Source organism: Diabrotica virgifera, chromosome 1 (genome assembly GCF_917563875.1).
Source record: "Diabrotica virgifera virgifera chromosome 1, PGI_DIABVI_V3a".
Classification (NCBI taxonomy): Eukaryota; Metazoa; Arthropoda; class Insecta; order Coleoptera; family Chrysomelidae; genus Diabrotica; species Diabrotica virgifera.
The window spans coordinates 233,044,211-233,071,249 of NC_065443.1; the positions used below are offsets into that span (position 1 = coordinate 233,044,211).

General features: G+C 33.2%; 1 protein-coding gene across 2 annotated transcripts in view; it reads left to right on the plus strand.

Moving 5' to 3' along the window:
* LOC114333079 (uncharacterized) overlaps nt 1-27,039 on the plus strand; it is a 212,749-nt gene that overhangs the window by 60,570 nt on the left and 125,140 nt on the right. The window contains exon 2 of one of the 2 annotated variants that reach the window (XM_028282906.2): nt 3,659-3,758. The exons of the other annotated variant lie outside the window; for it this stretch is intronic. The gene's annotated coding sequence lies outside the window, so the exon portion shown is untranslated. The remainder of the gene's footprint in view (nt 1-3,658; nt 3,759-27,039) is intronic. 2 annotated transcript variants of the gene reach the window in all.

Sequence of the window (27,039 nt, forward strand, 5' to 3'; positions counted from 1 at the left end):
GAGGGGTGGTTTCTAAAATTCAACCGGGCAAAGTTGACCGACATTTTCGACTATTAAAGTTAAATAATAGGATGGTAATCTTCGAACCATTACCTTTTTATGTCAGTCCTCTTCTGCATACACATTGTCATATCTTCAAGAGACTCATAACATACATATAATATAATAGTAAAAACGATCGGTATTATAATAATATGTGAAAAATACCAAAAAAACTAGGTTGAAGAAAATAAAATTTCAAAGTTTAAAATCCGAAGTCATAAATGAAGGAAATTAAATTTTTTTTCATTTTTTTTATCCGAAGTAACTTGAATAGAACCACCTAACTATAACGCATTGATAAATGCCAAAGGTACTTTAGTTTTGTTATAATAAATTAATTTCTTTATAACAAAATGTCTACTTTCGCGCACGCATTTTAGTTTAGAAAGTTTCACTTTTCCGCACGCGTGTTACTTTTCCGCACGCGGTTTTTACTTTTCCGCACGCGTGTTAATTTAGATACGTCAATATGGCCTTAGAGTAATTATAATACATGCAATAAACTAATATTTAGATATTATTTACTAATTTATTTCAAATATATCTTATTGTGTTCCTGTTTTAATGAAATTAACGCGACAATTCGATGAAATAAAATTATTTTGACATAATATTCGAAAGTCAAATCGGTAGACAATAACAGTCGTTTTGAATCATCGTCATGGAAACCGAGATCGTCGTCATGCTAACTAATTATATTGAAAGTTTGGTTTTGACAACCTTGTCAAAGAATTAATTTGTGTATGTATTTTCATATTAATTAAATTAATTGATTAAGATTTGGTAATTTTTTAAAGGCTTTAAAGGCGGAAAAGAATTACTTTCTGCACTTGTTAGGAAAATAACTATTTCCAGTTTTCCAACTCTTTTTAAAAAACTTACCACACATGTACATACCTTTCGCGTCATAGCTCGTGATGTCACATTATACCAACACGAAATATTTAGGCGGTAGGTGTGTTCTTTTTAGAATCATTTTGCCGAGTACACTGGAATTACAGCCACTGTAATTATCGCGCCGTAAAAAATCGCCCGTGTGGCCAAAGCGTTAGGGTTAGATCAGGTAAAACAGGTAAAAGCGCTGGCAAAGCGCCCACATGTGTACTTCACTCTCATCATTTGAAGGTTCTTCTGTAACCATTTTAATGATTTGCTGATCATCATATTTATATCTCGTAGGCATCATCATCACCTCGCATCCATTATTTTACATCATTGTTATTCGCCTCTTCACAGACAGCAATATTTTGCACAAGGTCCCTTAACAAATTGGTTTCTACAGCCTCTAGATCTGGCATTTTTTCGTAAGTAAGGTTTGGCCAAATTTTTTTTCCAGGAGTTTCATATAACTTTCTCATTCACAGATTCCCGTAAAATATGAGTGTTTTAAGAAATCTGTTTAATCCAAAAAATTCAGTGATACATACGAAATGGGTTCGGTCCCAATTATTTCGGATTATCGGGACTCCACTGTATTACTGCGACCGTAAATTTTTAATTTAGTTATTGCTAAACTATTCGTTCGATTTTAGAGTTATTTAGTTATTAATAAATAATAGCGTCCCTAGAATTTTAGTTGAAAATAAAAGATTTTGTTGGGAAATACCGAAGTTTTCGAGGAAAATTTTCGTCAAGGGAAATCGGAAAAAATATCTGAATATACCGAACTAAATTACGGTGAATTTTAATTAGGGTGTTCTTGGTTTAAAGCTAAATGCTTCGTAGTTACAGAGCAATATTTGAAAAAAAAAAACAAGATTTTGGAGCGCTAATTTGTTAATGCACACTTTCTGAGGAAATTGCAAACCGATATTACTCTATCTAATATATTATAAGTAGAGCTCGAGAAATATGCACTTAAAAAACCCTAAAATAAGCATGCAAATATGCGCAAAAAACAGTTAAAATATGCACTAAAATATGCTTTTATTCATTTAATGCATAAAAATAAAAACGCAGTAATCCTTGTATTGAACGTATTTCATTTATTTTTTGCTAAAATCACAAAAAATATTTATTGAAATTTCTATTACCTACATCATTAGATATTATTAAATAATATATAGAATAAATTTTATTCTTTATATTCATTATCATCATCATTTATTATTATATTATTATTACAGTTAAAACTATATATTAATAAATGTTTATAAATTTTCTAGAGAAAAACTGTGCCTTCTATCCGATAATAATTGTTTATACGCGGAAAAAATTATTTCTACTTCACATGAAGTTAAAGCAGCACACTTAAAATATTGTATCCCTATTCCACGAACATACGCCTGTTTTGGATTACTTTGACAACGAATATTTTACTGTGCAAAATAAGAAGAACGAAAGTAAATTGAAAATTACATTGTTGTTTATTGGAATAATTATTAGCGCCATTTACTTTTGTACTTCATATGTTGGACAGTAAAATATTCGTTGTCGAAGTAATCCAAAACAGGCGTATGTTCGTGGAATGGCCATACCTATAATTGAGGGTTCTACCTGTAAAATAAAATTATTTTCACAATTCCTCATCTGAATAATATTATTTATTTGAATTATTTATGATATCTCTCATTTTTCTTTAACACCGTCCAGAATTTTTGATATACTTTCCCCGAAGTGTTTAATTTTTTCATTTTTTAATGAATTGATAATTTTAATAGTTTGGTCTAATGAAATGTTTCGCTTTTCTAATTTAGTAATTGATTCAGCAATATTTACAAAATTGGTTTGGATATGTGCCAAATTATTTTTTGATAACGGTTTTTTAAAACATCCACACATTTTTGTATAGCACCTCAGCTATCATCTAGCTAGGTACTACGAAGCCCCGAGCATCGAGCTATTCCCCATCTAGTCATCACAGGTTCGGGTGATAAAGGCACATTAGGTATACATGATTTTGAACTCTATTTTACTATTAATCCACTTTTTCAGAAGAATTGATTTAGTTTCACTTTGTTTTGGCATTATCAAACACTTTTGATAAACACTTAAACAAAACATTATTGAACTAAATACGGACAGGACAGAACAACGATTGCAATTTGTATTTTGCTAATATAATTTCTGGTAATTTGTTATTTGTTAAGCTTTCGGGAAAATCAATATTGATTTATGGTTTTAATGCTGCCGGCAATCAGCTAATCGCATTACTGTCCATTAGGGCCTATTCTCATATTATGCTTATACCAACTTTACCAATTACATTACTTGTGTCCTCAAATGTTTGTCCATATTGTGATAGGTATAATATGAAAATATGCACTTTTAATAAATGCATATGCACTTGTACAATTTATCCAAAATATGCAAATATGCACTTAATTAATATGCATTTTGCATATTTCCTGAGCTCTAATTAGTAATACATAAGCAATTTTAAGATTCGATTTCAGCAATAAAATAAATAACTTCATTGATTTTTCATAATTTGCCCAGAGTATAAACCGGGAAAATTTTTGGATCCCAGATGAATCAGCATAAAATGCGTGATTTAATATCATTGTCAGGAATCGCTCACCACTTTTATTTGACTCAGTGAGTTGGCATCGCCGTATGGGTCATCTAAACGTGAAAAATTATCCAGGTTTACATACCGATGTCCGTTATTTTTAAGTAGGTAGCTGGCTGTTTGTTTACAAAATGCAGATATAAAAACCAGGAATAATGGCAGTCGGTGTTATTCAAAAGAATCTTCTGAACAATCTACACGGTCGGTGAGTTGCTCTGGTTTTTTCTCGCATGTGTGTTTCTAAATTTATCAGTGCATTGTGATGTGATCAATAATAACTTGTATTCAAATATAATAATGTAAAAAAACATATAACTTAGTTATAATACGCATCTACGGGTTTTCTCCAAATTCTTCCAAAAGTTATTATTACATTCCTGATTTTGTTTCGCTCGCTACACATTTTCTCAAATAAATGATTTGAACAAGTGTACACTCACAGTTGTTTAACCCGGAAGAAGTCGCGCCGTTAGAAAAAATCTAACATTGTATCTTGTTCCGTGATAACTTAAAGAAAAATTTTGCAACATAACTCTCCACTCGTTAGTGCCTCGACGAAGATTGTAGTAATGGTTATGTATTTTTTTATTTTTTTTTTATTTTTTTTGTGGAATTTATGGCTTTGGTGAGAACCAATGACCTTTAAAATTTATAGAAATAGATATTTTTAACATAACAAGTAGATAAATAAAACTAGTATAAAATAATTTTTTTAAATTCTGTTTTAAATTCATATTGTTAGATTTAATCTTATGGCGTTACTGTTTACGTGACAGAAGTGAGCGCGACTGTTCCTGGGTTAATGAAAATAATATGTATAACTAAATTTTTGTTAATACTTGGTTGTATCAAACAAGTTGTCTCGGGTATGACCTGCAAATTTTAGTGTTTGTCTTGCTAGACCTACGTATTGTTATTCGAATCTGTCAATTTGATATGATCGATACCTACCTTTGTATCGTATTTTGCGTTTTTTACTATTTTTTAAAATAAATTTGCTTTCGTAAATATAAAAGAAATTATAAGTTTTCTTTTGTATTTTACGTTTTGGTCTTTAGTTTTTATATCTATATATTTTTTCTTCATTTCCCGTTTCCTGAATCATAGCGCAGTCAAACCTTTCTATGTTATAAAGAAGTTTCAGGAGTTTCATGTGACTGTGTTCAGATCTCTCTAAGATCTACTGACGATTAACTTAGCCCTCCAACATTGATAGTTGATTATTTTAATTTATATGGATTTGCTTTTTAAGTGTTCATCTATTTATGAGTATTACTTCTTTACAGCCATGCTTATTTTGCCAACAAGTTTGCTGGTTTAAATATTTGGACTTCTAATTTGTTCAATATCCATCTACTTAAAGTCGGTGAGCGTAAATATTTTTCTACTAGACCGCCCTCTACCTACTATATCCTTCATTTGATAAAAATTATTCTACTTTATTACTTTATAACGTCCTATTAGTGGTAAAACTTACTAAGTGCACTTTATTGGGAATTTGACATTTTCATCAATTTGAACTAGATACGGTACTGCCCAGCCCTGGAGAAGTCACCTGGGGCTTTAACCCTTCTAATTGCTAAGATAATTTATAATACAATTCACTAAGTGCATTACTGTGAATTTCGATTTCAGAGCAAAACTCATTAAAACTTATTATTGCACTTAGTGAATTTTTCCTTACAATCTGGAATGCTGAATCGGTACTTAGTGATCTTTTAAACAATACATTAGATAACATAATCTATTTTATGTTAAGCAGGCGACTTTTGTGTTACATTGTATTGTTGAAACTGTACATTATATTTTGTGTGCATTATGTGTTCAGCGATTGATTAAAAAAATATGATCTTAAATTTCTTTGTAACAGTGATAGCTTATATAAAGGGTACCTAGCATAATCTATTTTGCGATTAAGCAGGCGACTTTTGTGGCTGTCATAAATGCTGAAAAAATTGCATTTATTTTCGAAGAACGAAACTTATTGTTCATTTTTTAAATAATAGACTGTTAGTTATTTCTGATAGTTCGTTTTTTGTAAGCCAGCGAAATTTTATGGAGACAAATTCATTAACTTCGCAATATTAAATAATTGTGTTCAAGGAAAAACTTATCAAGTACAAAGTGTGGTTAGTGAGTTTTACCTCTAATAGGATATCAATATCCAATAATTGTGTTCATAGAACAACTCATCCAAGTACAAAAATTTACCTAATATTGGTTGTATCATAGTTCCTGTGACGAAATATATCTTAAAATGTCTGTTTTTATTTATTCTTTAAAGTTGCATTACAAAAATTACAATAATCGAGTCAGGTGAATTTAAAAAAATATGTTGTACCTTTAAGTCGATTTTTCTCAACTTTCTGAAAAGTGTAGTTAGTGAGTTTTACCTCTAATAGGACGATAATATGCCATGCTACCATCATCGAACGCAAGCTATCATAAGCGGAAATTGAACGTTATTTGTCTGCCTCCTATAGTGATTCCTCCATACCATTCATCTAAATCCCCAACTTTGTTTAACGTATACTCACAAACAATTTTTAATGAAGCCTTGGAAGGACAATGTAGAGTTCGAATCGGGGGAGAAACTATTAACAACATCAGATATGCAGACGATACCGCGATTATGGCTGAAAGTATCGAAGATTTTCAATTCCTTATAGATCGAGTCACTAGAGAATGCTTCAATAACGGACTTAGCATAAATACAATAAAGACATAGTTACTTATGGTTAGCCAACAAGACGTCGGCCCTAGGCAACTAATTGTCAGTAATGAACCGATAACAAAAGGTTACCATTTTAAATACCTAGATTGTTGGATAAACGAGACACTAAATCCGGATAAAGAAATTAAAATTCGCATGGAAATTGCAAAAGGAGCATTTACGAAACTTAGATCTATTCTGAGGAACTCTCAGCTGAATTTACAACTAAGAATCAAGTTCCTAAAATGTTATTTGTATCCTGTATTACTATATGGATGCGAAATGATAAACAAATTAGAAGCCTTCGAGATGTGGTCATATCGTAGAATGCTCAGAATATTTCGTTCAGAGTATTTCGCTCAGAGTCTGCTCGAAGGTGACTTAATCAAGATGATAAAAAAGAAAAAACTTGAATATCTCGGAGATATAATGAGAGGTAGTAAAAAAAGGATACTGCACTTAATATTCAACGGAAAAATCGACGGAAAAGCGGAATTGGTAGGAAGAAATATTCATGGCTCCGAAACCTTCGTCAATAGACTGGCTTATCAGCAGATGAACTATTACATGCCGCACAAGACCGAAAACGATATAGTCAAATTGTCATGGAAGCCACCTACGCCTAAAATTTGGGCACGGTACTTAAAAAATAAGAAGATTCATCTAAAGCCGGGTACATATATACGAGCCGAACTGTATAATGACACTATATTCGTATAATTTGTACGGCAGGACGAACCGTTTACGAGGTATTCATTCGTCTTCTTCTTCACGTGCCATATCAGAATTATCCGACGTTGGTGATTACCATTGCGAAGGCTTCTCGATGAATAATTGTCCTGCATTTGATATCTGAGTCCTTTCACTAATATTTTTTAACCAAGAAACTTGTTTTCTTCCTACACCTTTACGGCCCTCTATTTTACCTTTAAGGATCAGTTGTAATATTTTATATCGACTTCCCCTCACTATATGTCCCAGATAAGACATTTTTCGATGTTTAACAATCTTAAGCAGTTCTGTATCTTTGTTGACCCTCCTTAGTACTCCTTCATTAGTTTTTCTTGCTGTCCAGGGTATCTTCAGTATCCGTCTATGAATCCACATTTCCAATGCTTCAATTCTGTTCATGATCGATACTTTTAGCGTCCACACTTCTACACTATAAAAAAGTAGGGACCAAACATAGCACTTAACCATTATTTGTCTTAGTTCTAAACTGAGATGATTATTGCAAAGAAATTACTTCATTTTCATAAAAGTAATTTTAGTGATTGCTATTCTACGTATTATTTCTATGTCTGCATCTAGTTTGTTCGTTATCATAGTTCCCAAATATGTCATTTTGTGAACTTGTTCAACTTGGACTCTGTTTAATTGAAGCTTTGCATCGGGATGTGGGTCACGACTAAACACTAAAAATTTGGTTTTGTTCGAGTTTATTTGAATGCCCATTCCCTCTACTACCTCGTGAATACGATCAAGCAGAATTTGGAGACCTTCAATATTATCTGACAGAATTACTGTATCGTCTGCATATCTAATCACATTAAGTAGTTCCCCGTTGATTTTTATTCCATATAGCTGTCTCTCAAGTGCCTTTTTAAGTTCATTCGTCACTCGTCATAAACCACGGCCTGTCAGTTTTTGGGACAAACACAAATGATTTTCGCAGTTCAATTTGGACGGCGTACGCAGCGATACAGTCTTGTCGAATCGAGATTGTGTGAATGATGTGTTCCTAGAGATCAGAAACGTGAGAAACACAATGTAATCAATTTTTATTTTATATTTGATAAACAAATAATTGCTGTCTTTATTTACATTCAGAACGAGGTTTTAAGAGTAAACAGTAGCGATCAACAGGCAGCAACAAACGCTTTCTAAGATTTCGGCTCTAATTTTGAATATTTGGCGATATATTTTATTTGGCATACATATTCGTAATATAATAGAGAATGGCGGTATTTCAGAAATATGTTAGTATGTGGAAATTTCTCTATAACTAAATAAAATATTGAAAAAAGGAGCATGTGCCGCCATTAAGAAAGACAAAAAATACACTTTCCTCAAATAAACTTTTTTATCCTGTGCCTAGATTTTGTGTCACATTGGAACTACAAAAAATCGATTTTTTTATAACTAGAAATCTAAAGTCACTGACTTGGCAACATTTCGCGCCTATGTGTATAAAAATTATTGTTTTTGATAATATAAACGTCACTGTCAGTGTCGAATTACCCACGCACTGTTGCCTCATTTTTGAAAGTTCGCAGAACTTTCGCAATCTTGGACCGCGTTTGTTGCTACCTGTTGATCGCTACTGTGTGCTACATTAAACTTTGCAAGTTTGTTTGTAGTTGGTTCGTCGCTTTCCATGGATTATGATGAGTTTGCGATTAGTTCGCTGCAAATATATTCGCTAACAGTTAGGCTCGCATATGTGTACCCGGCTTAATACTTTCCTCATATACTCCCTATAGATGGTTTTGTACTTCCATATTTCCCATTATATTCCTGAGGGGATCCCGTTCTAGCGAATCAAAAGCCTTTGTGTAATCTACCAAACCATTGGTATGTTGTGTTACCTCGCTTTTCTATTATTTTTCTAGTTTTAAATATTTACTCATACGTTCTTTTTTCTGGTACGAATTCGCATTGTTGTTCTGTTACCCACCCCTGGAAATGGAAAGTTCTTTAGCCGTTCATTGATTAGGTCTAGCAGGATTCTGCTTGCATGAGAATATGGTTAGTGATCCTTGTTGTGGGTAGGGATACATGTTGATTCGCACCACTAATCTGGCCATTCACCTGTGATGCATATCATGTTGCAGATATTGAGCATTGATCCAGTAGAAATATTACCCGTTCCCAAATCTGAAAAAGAAACAAACCGTTTGATTAGTGTTAATAAAAAAACAAAAACGGTATAAACAGCGGTTAAACATAAATATGTTAATTTACGATTTATTTTAAAAATCTCGTTAGCAAAAGTTCCTTGCTAGTATTCATGACTAAGTATCATTTTTCTGTTATGATCTTAGTTGCGTATTCCAAATATTTTCTTTAAATGTGTTGCCCTTTATTACAAGTAGGTATTTATATTGAGTATACACTAATAAACAATAGTATAAGTAATAAACAAGGAGTTGATGTTGTAGAACAATGTTTGAAAGATGTTTGCATCTAAGAGAAGAAAAAGTAAATAAAATAATGCAAGGAAATTAACTTATATTATTAGAAAGTAATGAATTATCCCCTACGTAATTTTAAAGTGGAAATGATCGTTGATATTTGTGCCAAAAACATGTTAAGAAATAAATTAAACCAATACCGCTTCCTCGTAACATAAAATTATATTCTCGACAAGAATCATTTCATTTGATCCATGTGCTAGTCGTAAATCTTACTTTTATGCTTATATTCTCTATACACGGTGAACAACGTACAAACCGGCGAAGTTGATAGAGATACCTAAACCAGTGAAGATCATTAAACTGACTGTCCATTGTCGGTGAATTGATATCAGTTTTCATTACTTGGTCAACAATAATTAACTATATTAAATTTAAAAATTTAATTCTACTATTCAAAACAGGAGATAAAAAGTAACCAGAAAACTACAGATGTATCAACTTGTTAAATACTACCCTAAAACTTACAACTAAAATTTTACAAGACTTAATGAATCAGAGGATAAGTGTAGCAGATGAGCAACATAGTTTTCGTACTGGAAGATCGTGTACAGATGCAATATTCATCATAAAGCAAATTACTGAAAAATCACTAGAGTATAATAGACCATCATTTCTATGTCTGATTGACTTGAAGAAAGCATTTGACAGAGTAGGACTCAAAGATGTAATCCATCTTCTGCATAATAGAGAAGTCCCTCTAGATATCATAAAAACCATTGAAAACATCTACCAAAACAACAAAATGGAAAGCAGAATAGATGGACAACTTACAGAACCTATAGATATAGGCAGCGGAATAAGACAGGGAGAAGACTCATTGAGTCCTATGCTCTCCAATTTAATCATGGATGAAATCATCAAAAACGCCAACAAATGACGAGGATATAGAATAGGAAACACAGAAGTAAAAATACTGTGCTACCCAGATGACGCAATATTGATAGTCCAAGATAAAGATAATCCAGTAAAGTCGTCCCAGGAACGCAACTCAAATATTGGCAATATCATTTTAAAGTCTTCTACTTTAAAATGTATCATATGTATCTGAATTGCCGATATAAATGAGTCAAATTAAATAAATTATTAGAAGAATTTTTTTACTAAGCAACAACATTTTTGTTTGTTAGTATTATTTTGTATTTTGACAACGGCACCCGATTTGGGCGTCGAAACGTTAATAAAAATCCTTTTTTAATAATTGTGGCTTATTTCCCATTATAAATAGTTAAAAAGATAAAGATAGTCTGCAAAGATTAGTCCAGATTATTCAGATTTAACGTAAGAGCAAAAGAATTCAATATGACAATTTCATCTCAGAAAACCAAAACAATAGTAATCAGTAAAGAACCAATCAGATGTAAAATAGAAATTGATGGTATCAGTATTGAACAAGTTATGGAAATAAAATACCTTGTAATTACATTGTCAAGCTACGGAGACCTGGACAAAGAAGTGTGAAATCAAGTACAAAGAGCAAATAGACTAGCAGGATGCCTTAATGACACTATATGGCGAAACCGACATATTAACACTGAGATGAAATTGAGAATTTATAAAGCCAGTGTAAGACCAATAATGACATATGCATCAGAAACAAGACCCGATACAGCCACAACACAAAGACTACTGAAAACGGCAGAGATGAGAGTACTGAAAAGAATTACAGGAAATACACTGAAGACAATATAATGTACAGTGTATAAACGAATGAACGCTAAATAGAAAAAGGGAATGGAACAACCACATAACCAGAATGGGGGAGACACGTGTGGTCAAAATAGCAAGAGATAAATCACCAATCGGTAGAAGAAGTATCGGCCGACCGCGCAAAAGATGGAGTGACAACCTTCCATAGAGGTATCTATCCGCCAATGAACAAGCAGAATTGCTTATAAAGAGGAAGAAGAAGAAGAAAAGAAGGGAAATTAAAAAACAGCTTGTGTTTCATTTTGGTTCAGAGGTGACCCAACATCCCCATGCGTACGTTGCTGTCACTCCAGACATCTTCAGTGGGGTGACATGAACACCTAAGACTCGAACATAAATTAACCTGCCTATTTAAGCAGAACTATGAAAGTATTTCTGAGCATCGGACGCTCGGTAGCGTCTATTACAAAGAAATGAGAAGTCCCAGATCTAAACAATAAATCTGAAAGTTCTTTTGGAACCGCTTTCTGGTAACATCCTTAATATCTGCCTTTTACAATTTATAAGGCAAGGAGACGACGAATAAAGAAGACGAAACGGACTCTACAATATGCAGTCACATTCCGTCTATTCGTCTAGCAAAAATTCCAACAAAAGTTGGTGCCGTGTACTCAAAATATGAGTAAAACGAAATATTCAAAAACAGTTTATGTTTCATTTCGGTTCAGAGGTACCGACCATCCCCATACGTCGTCTTCAGTTTGACTATATGAACACTTCTGAATCGAAACGAAACCCAGCTGCCTATTTAAGCAGAATTTAAAAAAAATATTTAAAGCACTCATAGGAGTGCCGACAGAAGTAAAAACTTCTTATAGTATATAAATTACGAGCTCAATGCTTTTTCCCCATCCAAAAAGTAGTGCTATGTCTATATTATACAGTGCGGCGGAATAAGTGTTGCCCCCCTGTTAACTTGTTTATTTTAAGAATATAAGCAAAACGCCCGGACAGGTCGATTTTTAAACAAACCATAGTATATTATAGCATCAACGTTTCGAACTTTACGCAATCCCTCTTCAGGTGACAGGCATAACTTTGATTTTTTTAAATAGTAAAGTACATCATGTGACACCTCATTTAACAGCTTTGGAAATACTGATTTCAAAAATGTATAATACTTTAATCCTTTTTGAGATCGTAGGTGCAAAATTTCGGTCGAACTTTTTTAAACGTATTAATTTTTTTCGAATTCTGAGAAAACTAATAAGTATTTTTGAAAAATTTTAACGCAGAATGAAAGATTAGATTATTACCGAGGGCTGGCAGTCCTTTAGAATAAACAAGAAGTTTCTTTTAAATGATATATTTGACATTAAAAGTCACACTAAATTCTCTCTTATTTTCACCACTGTGACTTATTAAAATAAACATTATAGGAGTTCTCAGGGACTTCAGACGATCGAGAATACTGTAATATTTCATTCTGCGTTCAAATTTTTCAAAAATATTTATTAGTTTTTTCAGGATTCGAAAAAAAGATTGCATTTAGAAAGAATTTGACCGAAATTTTGCGCCTACGCAAAATTTCGTACTACTCACCTCCGGTGAGTAACCCCTGGTTTAATCCTTTCGTTAATTATATTTCTTGGTTCAGGTTGTGAGACAACTCTCGTATGAAAAAATTTCTGATTCGGTTTCTTTGCGGATTCTTGTTAAAAAATATCCCCTTTAGACAAACCAGAAGGGCGCCGGGAGAAATTTTTGGGCAGAAATTGTTTAAAATAAATTCCAAAAGTCACCTTTTTTGCTTCGGATGGAAGTTTTTTAGTTTTTAGGCCATTTTAGACCAAGCAAGCCTTTAACTAAGGACCTAAAGTCCGGTACACATGAAGACCATAAGAAACCAAGTAAAGTGAGTAGGTTACTTGCCACAAGTTACTTGCCTTTTGTCAACGTTTACTTGAGTCATATTTTAAGGCAAGGAAAGTAAAATATGACTAAAGTAAACGTTTACAAAAGGTGTAACTTGTGGCAAGTAGCCTGTCCACTTTACTTGCTTTCTTACTATCTTCATGTATAACAGCGTTTAAGCACGGATTACACGAGGCTAGTTTTTTAAGCTAGGATAGCAAGCTAGATATCCCGGTATCCTAGCCTGAGTTACTGTCCTGGCTTGGCGCAAGCTAGAACGATTTTCATGTGGCTAGGAAATTTTCAGCTAGTGCTAGTACTATTGCGAGATCAATACAACAACAATCAACTGAAAATGGTAAGTATTTCTAAAAAAACAATGTTCAACAACTGAAATAGTTACTTCGGAAACTGTGTCAAATTACATTGGATGAATTAACATAAGCTTTATTGAAAAAACGCGTTTGGACAAGACCATACATTTTAAAAAGGAATGAACATGGATCATCCGCACTGGTTTTAGAAGAACTTTGCAATGAAGACTTAAAAGATGTATTATCAGTATTTTACGAATGATGCCAGATATGCTTAATATTCTGTTGAGTCTTGTGATGCCAAAAATTCAACGACAATCAAAAAAGATGGCACTACGCACTTGCTGTTCGAAAACACTAGCTTTGTCTGCCAGACGAGGGTGGTACAACTACGTGCTATTAAACTATCCTAGCTTAAGACACTGGCTTACTGTCTTTCTCACTAGCTTACTAGCCTACACGCGAAGCTAGTTCTGTATACGTGAAGCCATTAATACTGGCTTGCTAGTTTAAAAGCGCTAGCTTGCTATCCTAGCTTGAAAAACTAGCCTCGTGTAATTCGAGCCTTAGGACTGTCGCGCCGCCGCGCTTTGCACTATATCGTTTAGCTTTTTTTATAATTTTTGTATACGCGACTCACGAAGCTTTTAACTACTATTCGTCAATATTGGCGCATTTTGTTTTATTGTGTTTTTAAAATATTTTTCTCGTCGCTTTTGTATATTTGAAACAGATTTTTTAGATGCTTATGTATTCATATTATGTTTATTTATGAACATGGCACTCTACCGCATAACTGGCTAACATCCACATTATGTAGCTCTTCCTAAAAAATCAAAAATCAAGGAAATGTGAGGATCATCGAACTGTATCCCTAATCTTCTTCTTTTTGATGTGCCTATCCGTGACGAATGTTGGCGATCATCATGGCAACTTCACCTTATCTGCAGCAACGCGGAAAAGCTGCACAGATGTTGTGTTGAACCAGGTTCTGAGGTTCTTTAACCAGGATGTTATTTTTCTTCCTGGACCTCGCTTTCCAAATATTCTTTTCTTGCAGGATGGCTTGTAGGAGAGCATATCTGGACTCATTTCGCATAATGTGTCCAAAGTATTCCAACTTTCGAGATTTGATGGTGGTCATTACCACTCGGTTCTTCCCCATGCTTCTAAGGACCTCCTCATTTGTGACCCGATCAGTCCATGGGATTTTAAGAATTCTCCGATATAGCCACATCTCAAATGCTTCCAACTTTCGGCACATATCCTCGTTTAAGGTCCATGATTCAACACAATAAAAAAGGACAAAGAAGACGTAAAATCTCAACATTCTTACTTTTTTACCAAGAGAAAGGTTAAGGCTCTTGAAAACGCGCCCATACGGTTGAAGATTGATCTAGCTTTTCCGATGCGCGCTCTTATCTCTTGGTTATTGGTTCATTCTTCATTTATTATGGTGCCGAGGTAGTTGTAGTGCCTCACTCTTTCTTCAGGGGTTTGGTTAATATAGAGTGGACCTTCTGTTTTCTTTTTCTTGCTGACTATTATAAGCTTTGTTTTCTTTACGTTTATATTGAGTCCATATTGTTGACTATAATACGTGATTTTGTTCATGAGGACTTGTAGGTCTTCTAGGTTGTCCGCAAATACTATGGTGTCATCTGCATCCCTAATGACTAACTCTAATAAGTCATGCCGCTAAGATTTTTAAGCGAATAATTTATAACCGAATTCACAACAAGTGTGAAGAATATCTGAGTCGTTCTCAATATAGTTTTAGAAAAGGTACAGGCACCAGAGAAGCAATTATGGGATTGACACTGATAACAGAAAGGTATCTTGAGGTTAAAAAATGGCTGTATGGGAGCCTTGTCGATTATAGAAAGGCCTTCGAGCGCATCAGACACGAAAAATTGATTGATGTGCTAAAAGAAGTAGGGTTGGACGGACACGACATAGCTATTATAAGCAATACATACTAGAATCACACAGTATGCGTTCGAACAGACAGCGGAAACACCAATTACATAAACATAAAACGAGGAGTGCGTTAAGGGTGCATTCTGTCCCCTCTATTATTTAATGTCCATGCCGAACATATCATCAGAGCTTCTCTTGAAGATCGCCCTGAAGGTACCAGAGTCAATGGAATCACCATTAACAATGTAAGATATGCCGATAACACCGTAGTATTAGCGGAAACAGAAGATCAACTAAAAATATTGATGAACATATTATTTTTAACTTATTTTATTTATTTAAAACTTACAAACTTATTTACTTATTTACTTATTAGAAGAAAGTCACAGGCTGGGCTTGGACATTAAATTTTCCAAAACCAAAATCATGGTATTCCACAAGAACTCTCATGAACAAATTACACCCAACATATACCTGGGCCGAGAGCTAAATAGTAAGCTAGACCACTCAAAAGAAATTAGAAGACGCATTGAAATAGCAAGGTCTGGTTTCATGAACATGCGTAAAATGCTCTGTAACCCCAACTTATTAGTCACAATATGATTGAGAACACTAGTGTTACGTATGGTTCTATTACTATATGGTTGTGAGACCTGGACATTAAAACAGTGTGACAGTATGACGTCAACAAACTGAATTCATTCGAAATATGGATGTACCGCCGAATGCTAAGAATAAGCTAGACCATCAGAACTACGAATGAAGAAATACTGGAAATAATAAACACACGTCCTCATCTGGTTAATACAATCAAAATTAGAAAGACGTCATATCTAGGACTCATAATGCGCTATAGGGAGTTTGAAAAGCTCCAGGTAATATTAGAAGGCAAAATCGAAGGTAAAATGGATAAAGAATGAAAGAGAAAATCCTGACTCCGAAAGATCATAGATTGGACCCACACAACAGGGAATGACTTTATTCATCAAGCCCAGAACAGAGAGAAATATGCCATATTGATCGCTAAACTCAATAGGGAAGGCACAGGAGGAGGAGGATTATGTTTATATAATATACATATATCTCTTAAAAATCGAACTTTTAATAGGCCAGGAACCGAAGCTTTTTACCTCGCAATTTTTACAGAATGGATCTATTTGCTTGAAAATTTGAGAATAAGTAGTGGATAGTCCAAGGATCAAAATCTATATGATTCCGAAAGGCGCTTTTACCATGGGGGTGGTTACCACCCCATCTCTGGGGTGGAAATTTTTTATTATATTTTAACCGCAAAAGTTAATAAAAACATTAATTCTAAGCAAAAGATGTTCTGTACATTTTTTTGATAAAATTAACAGTTTTTGATTTATTCGCTATCGAAAGTGTTAGTTTTATATCGAAGAAATCAATGTTTTCGATGTATGTATTCATTTACTATTCACTCAATTTTTGCCATAGAACAAATTTTTTTAAACCAAGTTCTTGGGAATTAGATAGCCTACATTGTTATAAAGAAACATTTTTTCGTATCTCTGATGCTAATCTTTCTATTCTGAAGAAAATGGCATTTTTACCAAATTACAAAAATTCGTTATTCGCTTTTAACTCCAGTTTTTTAATAACTAATCATTCTAATCCAGAATCAAACTTCTAGAATCTATTAATAATACATAAATAAATAAGAATGGATAAGGTCAATGACTAAAGACACCGCTAACTTACATTATTATGCTTCCAATTTGTTTCCCTCTTTCTGTTTTTCAAAAAAATATATTGATTTTTTTAACCGTAATTTTTTTATTTTTTACTTTAGAAAGTGTGATAAAAAAGAATTTTGTAGGTTTTTACTAGGTCTATAAGCTTATTAATATTAAATATTTTTAGAATCCTCACTTGCAAAAAGAGGTGACTTTGAAAGGGTTCGTAAAGGTGCTTTTTGCATGTTATTACAAGATTTAATTGTCAATAGCTCACTCAATATTTGCCGTAGAAAAAATTTTTGCAAACCAAGTTCTTGGGAACTAAATGATCTACAATTTCATATTTAAACATTTTTTCGTATCTCTGATGCTAATCTTGCTATTCTGAAGAAAAAGACATTTTTTCCAAACTACAAAAATTCGTTATTCACTTTAAACTCCATTTTTTTCAAATTAATCATTCTAATTAAGCCGGTGAAACTTCTAGTACCTATTAACAATACAAAAATAAAAAAGACCAAATAAGATCAACGACTAATTTTAATTAGGTTGGTGATTAGGGGGTTGCTTGCGAACAGTTTTTTGCTGAAAAAAATAGGGACTGATATTCTTTTCATTATAAGTTACTTAATTTTTTAGCTAGAGACTTTTTTTTGTTTCTGAAGATAGAAATTTTAAATTCTCTAAATTAGTTAGAACAAGTTGTCCTTGAAAAATGCATAGTTTTCCCGTCTTTTGACTTTGAAACTACAATATTTAGCATTTGAAAAAGAAGAGCCAACATATAATAAAGTGTAGCCCGATTACTATTGGTCTTAATGAAAATTAACAAAAACAGTTTTGTTTATTTTTTCAAAAGGTATATTTTTGTTTGGTAAAGTTGTTTTGATAAAACGAAAACTTTTGGAGTTATTAGCAGAAAACTTATTCAAAACATTGATTTTTTCTATATAAAATTAACACTTCCGGTAGCGAATAAATCGAAAACTATCAATTTTATCAAAAAAATGTATAGAACGTTTTTTGCTTAGAATGAACGGTTTTACCAACTTTTGTGATTAAAATATAATAAAAAAATTTCACACTCGAGATGGGGTGGCAACCACCCCCATGGTAAAAGCGCCTTTCGGCATGATATAGATTTTGATCCTTGAACTATCTACTACTTATTCTCAAATTTTCAAGCAAATCAATCCATTCTGTAAAAATTGCGAGGTTTTGTCCTATTTTAGGCTTCATTACTTGGATTATAAGTATTATTCGTATTGAATGATTATAAAAAGTATCTACTAATTATATAAAATATCATATTTACTACGAGCAGAAAGTGCCATTATGGCTCTTACATGGTAACCCTTACCCTCCAGTAATACTGTATCTAATTTTTGCTCTACAACCTAAATAACCGTTTGCAGAGGAAAATAAAACAATTGTATCTGACGAAAAGTAAATGTGGTCACAAAAGTATGAAAATAAGATAAGACCTATATTTAGCGTAATCACACACAATTACAAAAAAATATATTTACAATTAACAAAAATATTAAGTATCATCAATCAATTTAAACCTAATAACTACCGAAGTATGCTAAACTAACAATGTATCTAAGTTGATAAATGATACCCTACATAACATACTAAACATTAAACGCTCGTGAAGTCCAAAGTATAATAACGTAGAAACGAACACTCGCAAGCAACGATTATTGACACCTTTACCGCATCAACTAGAATTATTCAGATATTCCACTAATTGACGCAACAGGTGTAATCATTTGACGTCGTGCCAAGTGCTGCTGTAGCGGAGATTGGTTTACGAACTTTTATAAATGACGAGGTGAAGGTGTCACATTGTTATATGATGTCCAAATTACGCTATATTCAGTAACTGAGTCATGGATATATTGGCATTCATAGTTATTTTAGTATTAGCCAAATGATACTACAGAATGTGATGTTATGTACTGCTGATTTAAAATTTCATTGTTAATTTTTCATTAGTTCTTCTTCTTCTTCTTCCTTCTTGTATGTAGGCTTTTGCTTCCTATATTATAGTCTATGTGGTGAGACCGCTCCCGTCTGAAAAACATTTCTAATTCTTTTTCTCTGCGGATTCATATTCAAAAATGTCCCCTTTAAACAAATCTGAAGGGTGCCGGACGGAATTTTTGGGCAGAAATTGTTTAAATTTTTTTTTAAACAAATACATAAGATCACCTTTTATTGCTCAAAAAAATATATTTTTAGGTGTCTTGGGTCATTCTAAACAAGAAAGGTATATTGTGATTTTTCTCAAAAATTGATAGTTTTCGAGTTATAGGCGATTTAAAATCTAAAAAATGCGAAAATACGCATTTTTTAGGCTTAAAAACTGATATTTAAATTAGTATTTTTAAGGGTGCCAATAACTTAGATTAAAGTTTAAACATTCCTTTTCAAGATTCCGAAGAGTGATGGGTCTAGCTTCAATTTAGACCATATTCATCCGATTTTTTGTCCGGTGCGGCGCGTTCTATTTTAAAAATCTCCTATTTTCCCCCGAAAAAAATAGTGTTTCTAGATTCTCTGAGACATTCTAAATAAAATAAGTTTCTTGACATTTTTCTCAAGAGTTACTAATTTTAAAGTTATAAGCGATTTAAAATGCGAAAATATGTTTTTTTGTAATTTTTCGGATTTTAAATCGCTTATATCTTTAAAACTATTAAGTTTTGAGAAAAATGTCAAGAAACTTATTTTATTTATAATATCCCAAAGAATCTAGAAAAAATATTTTTTGGAGTAAAATAGGAGATTTTTGAAAATAGTGCGTGCCGCACCGGCAAAAAACTGGATGGACACGCATAATTCACAATTAAAAAACTACGGTCTAAATTGAAGTTAGACCCGATCACTCTTCGGAATCTTGAAAAGGAATGTCTAAACTTTAATCTAAGTTATTGGTACCTTTAAAAATACCAATTTAACTATGAGTTTTTAAGCCTCGAAAATGCGTATTTTACACTTTTTGGATTTTAAATCGCTTATAACTCGAAAACTGTCAATTTTTGAGAAAAATCACAAGATACCTTTCTTGTTGAGAATTACCCGAAAACCTAAAAATATATTTTTTGGAGCAATAAAAGGTGATCTTATGTATTTGTTTAAAAAAAATGTTTAAACAAGTTCTGCCCAAAAATTCCGTCCGGCACCGTTCAGATTTGTTTAAAGGGGACATTTTTGAATATGAATCCGCAGAGAAACCGAATTAGAAATGTTTTTCAGACGGGAGCGGCCTCACCACATGGACTATTAGCCTTCTAATTGTTTAAGTTATCGCACCATCTTTTTCTTGGTCTGCCAATACTTCTTCGTCTATTTGGTGACCTATCTCGTACTATTCGTACTATCCTATCCTCTGCCATTCTACTAATGTGTCCGTTCCACTCCTGTTTCCGTTTTGTCACCCATCCATTAATGTCTTCTACATTGCATGATCTTATGTTTTCGCTTCTCTCGCTATCCAACAGATTTTTCCCTGATTTCCATCGGAGTATTTTCATCTCTGTTGTTTCTAGTAGTCGTCTCGTTTTAGATGTGTCAGTGTGTTAGGTCTTGTCTCCGCCGCGCCGCCGCCGTGTAGTATGTCAATATAGGTCTAATTGCTGCTTAATAATTTATTGCTTTTGTGTCTTGTCTTAGGTGTTTGTTCTTCCAGATAGTGTCATTAAGAGATCCCGCCGCTTTACTTGCTTTTAAGCTTTGTTGTCGTACTTCCTCTTCAAAATCTCCGTAACTGGTTATGTCTATGCCCAGATATCTAAACCTTGCTTCCAGCTTTATTATTTTCCCATCAATATCGATTTTACATCGTAGTGGGTATTTAGATGTTGTCATACATTTGGTTTTTTCTGCTGATATTATCATATTGTATTTCTTGGCTGTTGTATTGAAGATGTGTGTTAATCTTTGGAGATCGTCTTCTGTGTCAGCGATTAATGCGTCGTCGTCTGCATAACATAATTTGGATTTCTTTGTTCCCCATTCTGTAACCATGAGCTTTACGTACTGCTTCTATTATTTCGTCTATTGTTATATTAAAGAACAGTGGGCTTAATGAGTCACCTTGTGTGACTCCGCTTTTTACTGGTATAAACTGCGTTAGTTTTCCGTTTATCTTTGCCTGTATTCAATTATGAAAGTAGATGTTTTCGATGGTTTATATAAGTTATTAGTTACGTAATTCTTTCTGTAGTAATCTTCTCTTGTAGGAAATACCAAATAATCGCAATGCTACCAAAATCAAATCAGCAGTATCAATATGATTGTCAGTACATATATATTAGGGTGTCCCAAAAGTAGCGGAACGGTCGAATATTTCGCGAACTAAACATCGGATCGAAAAACTGAAAAATACGTGTTCAATAATTTTCAAAAATCTATCCAATCACATCAAACACCAATCCCCACTACACCCCCTGAAGGTGGGTTGGGGGTAACTTTAAAATCTCAAAGGGAAACCCCCAGTTTTTCTTGCAAATTTGAATTCGTTACGTAAAAGTAGGCAACTTTTATTCAAGACATTTTTTCGAACTGTGGATAGATGGCGCTATAATTGGGAAAAACAATTTATCCTGATACCATAGGTAAATTATAGAAGCGGTCTAATATCTCACTCTAAATACTCTATCTCGGTCTAAATACACTTACAAATGAGAAACCAAAAAACATATTTTTAATCTTTTTCGAAAACCTATCGAATAACACCAAACATGACCCTCCAACCCACCCCTGTTAACAATTCTAAAAAATGTTCCGCATAAATGTTGCTTAATTTTTCATGACGGATCCGAATCTCTAATAAAAAGTGGTGGTTGCTATTTAAGATTTTAAAGTTGCCCCCATCCCACCTCCAGGGGGTGGGTTGGAGGGTCACGTTTTGTGTTATTCAAAAGGTTTTCGAAAAAGATTAAAAATCTGTTTTTTAGTTTCTCATTTGGAAGTGTATTTCGTGAGATATTAGACCGTTTCTATAATTTACCTATGGTATCAGGATAAATCGTTTTTCCCAATTATAGCGCCATCTATCAACAGTTCGAAAAAATGTCTCGAATAAAAGTTGCTTACTTTTACGTAACGAATTAAAATCTGCAAGGAAAACTGGGGGTTTCCATTTGATATTTTAAAGTTACCCCCCACCCCACCTACAGGGGGTGTAGTGGGGGTTGGTTTTTGATGTCATTGGATAGATTCTTGAAAATGATTGAACACGAATTTTTCAGTTTTTTTATCCGATGTTTAGTTCGCGAAATATTCGACCGTTCCACTACTTTTGGGACACCTTGTGTAAATCTTTTATATGTTCTGAAATTTAAAATAACGAAGTTGTAGCAAAACTTTTTATAAGCTACTATACTCAGAGTAGACCAGGACATTTAGCACTAAAAACAAAGGAATTAATCAATTTTTAAATACAGCCCCTGACCTAGAGACTTGCAACTTTTGCATTGTGTTAAGAATGAAGTCAGGAAAAGAGTCTACTATAAAAAAAAATGGGTGGAAATGCATAATTGCAGTTTAAAGTGCATAAACATGTCAAAATAAGCATATTCAGGGTCAGATTTTGATACACGGGGGTTTTTGGGGTCGCTGAACACGACTACGCTATCTACTAAATAAATTTTCTACTTCCACAGCCATTAACAATTTCTATGAGGAAGTTTTAATTTCAATTGAAAATAGTGAAAATCCGACTGCCATATTTTGTGACCTCAGTCGTGCTTTTGATTGTGTACAACACGATGTACTCCTCGATAAATTGTACAGATATGGCATTAGGGGAGTTGCCCATAGTTGGTTTGAATCCTATCTGAAAGGCCGACACCAAATAGTTAAAATAAGACATGACTCCAAAATTTCAATGTCCGATCCGATTGTCAATAAGAATGGTGTACCACAGGGTTAAATATTGGGCCCGATATTATTTATCTTGTATATTAATGAACTACCATATGTAATGTCTGATGCATTTGTATCACTTTATGCGGATGACTCTACAATGCTATATCTTAATAAGGACATACATTTTTTGTAAGATAAAATAACAAATTCACTGAAGACCTTCTCTGACTGGTCCAGTAATCAGTCGCTTCTGTTTAATGTTCAAAAAACTAAATTTGTGTCATTTACATGCTGTGCAAACTCTACTAAACCTGATCTAAGTGTTGCCATCAATGGTGAGAGTATTTTAAGTTGTAGTGATGTGAAGTTTTTGGGAGTGACCTTTGACTCTCATTTATCGTTTAAGACTCATTGTTGGAATGTATGTAAAAAACTCAACTCTAAGTGTTATCAATTGAGAAACTTGAGTAGAACACTTAGTCAGCACCATCTTCGTCTTTTTTATTTTGCTGAAATACAGTCCACAATGAGTTACGGTATAAGTGTCTGGGGTGGCTCTCCTAGTATAAAGGATGTTTTCAAAGCCCAAAAGCGTATTGTGAGATGTCTTGCCGGTGTTTCGTATGGTTGTTCATGCAGAGGCCTATTTAAGGAGTTAAATATATTAACAGTGTATGGAATCTACATTTTTGAGTTACTGCTACTGATTCAAAAGAATAAAACAACTTTTTTATGTAACAGCGATATTCATTCACATAATACACGAAATAAGAGACAATATGTTGTACCATACCGACATCTAGAATTATGCAGGAAGTCATCCACTGTTTGTGGTTTACAATTGTTTAATAAATTACCTCAAAAATTAAAAAATATAAATTCAACTACGGGGTTTAAAACCAAAGTTAAAGATTACTTAGTGTACATGTGTCCGTATACACTAGGTGAGTATTATGATGGTGTGAATGCCCAAGCTGTAACACAATGACCACAATTACTTTAATTATTTTAATTTGTATTACGTTTTCTGTTTATATTGTATGTTTTTATATGTAATTTTAATGTTTTAAATACTTAATTTTGTTTGTTCTATACTTCTATATAACTATTTATTGACTTGTTATAAACATTATTATGTAACTTATAGCTAAATAAACTATCTATCTACCTATCTATCTATCTATCTATCTATCTATCTATCTATCTATCTATCTATCTATCTATCTATCTATCTATCTATCTATCTATCTATCTATCTATCTATCTATCTATCTATCTATCTATCTATCTATCTATCTATCTATCTATCTATCTATCTATCTATCTATCTATCTATCTATCTATCTATCTATCTATCTATCTATCTATCTATCTATCTATCTATCTATCTATCTATCTATCTATCTATCTATCTATCTATCTATCTATCTATCTATCTATCTATCTATCTATCTATCTATCTATCTATCTATCTATCTATCTATCTATCTATCTATCTATCTATCTATCTATCTATCTATCTATCTATCTATCTATCTATCTATCTATCTATCTATCTATCTATCTATCTATCTATCTATCTATCTATCTATCTATCTATCTATCTATCTATCTATCTATCTATCTATCTATCTATCTATCTATCTATCTATCTATCTATCTATCTATCTATCTATCTATCTATCTATCTATCTATCTATCTATCTATCTATCTATCTATCTATCTATCTATCTATCTATCTATCTATCTATCTATCTATCTATCTATCTATCTATCTATCTATATATCTATCTATCTATCTATCTATCTATCTATCTATCTATCTATATATCTATCTATCTATCTATCTATCTATCTATCTATCTATCTATCTATCTATCTATCTATCTATCTATCTATCTATCTATCTATCTATCTATCTATCTATCTATCTATCTATCTATCTATCTATCTATCTATCTATCTATCTATCTATCTATCTATCTATCTATCTATCTATCTATCTATCTATCTATCTATCTATCTATCTATCTATCTATCTATCTATCTATCTATCTATCTATCTATCTATCTATCTATCTATCTATCTATCTATCTATCTATCTATCTATCTATCTATCTATCTATCTATCTATCTATCTATCTATCTATCTATCTATCTATCTATCTATCTATCTATCTATCTATCTATCTATCTATCTATCTATCTATCTATCTATCTATCTATCTATCTATCTATCTATCTATCTATCTATCTATCTATCTATCTATCTATCTATCTATCTATCTATCTATCTATCTATCTATCTATCTATCTATCTATCTATCTATCTATCTATCTATCGATCTATCTATCTATCTATCTATCTATCTATCTATCTATCTATCTATCTATCTACGCTAGGGTTACTGCTTAGGTACGTCATCTGGAGGTTCGAGGGTTATCGGTACTAAATTGATGCAAACAGATTACTTGGACGTTTTTGTAGTCGCTGAACATAAATACGCCATCAGAACCGACCCCGGAGTATCTGGTGCCCAGTGCCACTGCTAATGCATGTCATCTTCAGGAGTTTCGAGGGTTTTCGGTATTAAATTGATGCAAATAGATTACTCGGGCGATTTTTGGTGTTGCTGAAAACGAATACGCCATTATAACCGACACCCTGAACACCTGGCGTCTAGGGTGACGTCATCTTCTGGAGTTTTGAGTGATTTCTGCACTAAATTGATGCAGATAGGTTACATGAGGGGTTTTTGGATTTACTGAACACGAATACGCCATCAGAAATGACGAGCAACTGGTGCCCACGGTTACTGCTAAGGCATAAGGCACGACGTCTTCTGGAGTTTCGAAGGTTTTAGGCCCTTTTTCTTCTTCTTTGAGTGCCTCTCCTATAAGAGATTGGATATCATTAGGGCGATTCTAATTTTATTTACTGCTATTTTGAACAATTCGTTAGTGGTACAGCCAAACCACTCTCTCAAATTTCTCATCCAGGACATTCTTCTACGGCCGGGATTTCTTCGTCCTTGGATTTTCCTTGCATTATATTTTGTAGGAATGTGTACTTTTGTCCCCTCATCAGGTGGCCTAAGTATTCAAGTTTTCTCTTTTTTATATTCAGTAGAACTTCTGGCTCGTTATTTATTCTGCGTATTACTTCTTCATTTGTAATTTTATCCACCCAACTTATTCTTAGTATACGGCGGTAGCACCACATCTCAAAGCTTTTAAGATTTTTAATATTCCTCTGTTTAAGAGTCCATGACTCAACACCGTAGAGCAAAGTACTGAATACATAGCATTTTAACATTCTAGTTCGTAGATGAATACTAATATCACGATTACAAAATAATTTTTTCATTTTTATAAAAGTAGACCTGGCAATTTCAATACGTCTTTTTATTTCGTGATTTTGGTCACCTGTTTCATTGATAAGGTTTCCCAAGTATTTGTATTCGTTTACTTTTTCAAGTTGGGTACCGTTTATTGTGATACTAGTGTCATTTATTGGATTCTTACTGAAGGTCATATATTTGTTTTTTTTGACGTTCATCCTTATGCCGTAGTTATTACATATCTCATTCATACTTTCAATTAGATGTTGTAGATCTTGCGCTGTTCTTGCCATTATCACAGTATCGTCAGCATATCGAATGTTATTGATAACTTATCCACTGACTATTATCCCTTCGTTTGCATATGAGAGAGCTTCTTGGCATATTTGTTCGCTGTAGATATTAAACAAGAGCGGTGACAATATACAACCCTGTCGTACCCCTCTACGTATTTCTATTTCGTCCGATGTTTGGTCTTCTATTTTTATATTAGCTCGCTGATTCCAGTACAGATTTAATATTATTTGTATGTCTCTGGTGTCAATGTTCTTACTCTCCAGGATTTCTTTGAGTTTACTGTGGCGTGCTTTGTCAAAGGCCTTTTCAAAGTCTATAAAGCAGGCGTGTACCTCTTGGTTAACATCTAGGCATCTCTGTGTTAGAACGTTCAAGGCAAAGAGAGCATCCCTTGTACCTAATCCTTTTCTGAATCCCATCTGTGTATCGTTAATATCGATGTCTAGTTTTTGATAGATTCGGTTGTGGATGACTCTAAGAAATATTTTAAGCAGGTGACTCATTAAGGAGATTGTTCGATGATCTGAACATTGCATTGCCTTAGTTTTCTTCGGTATGGTG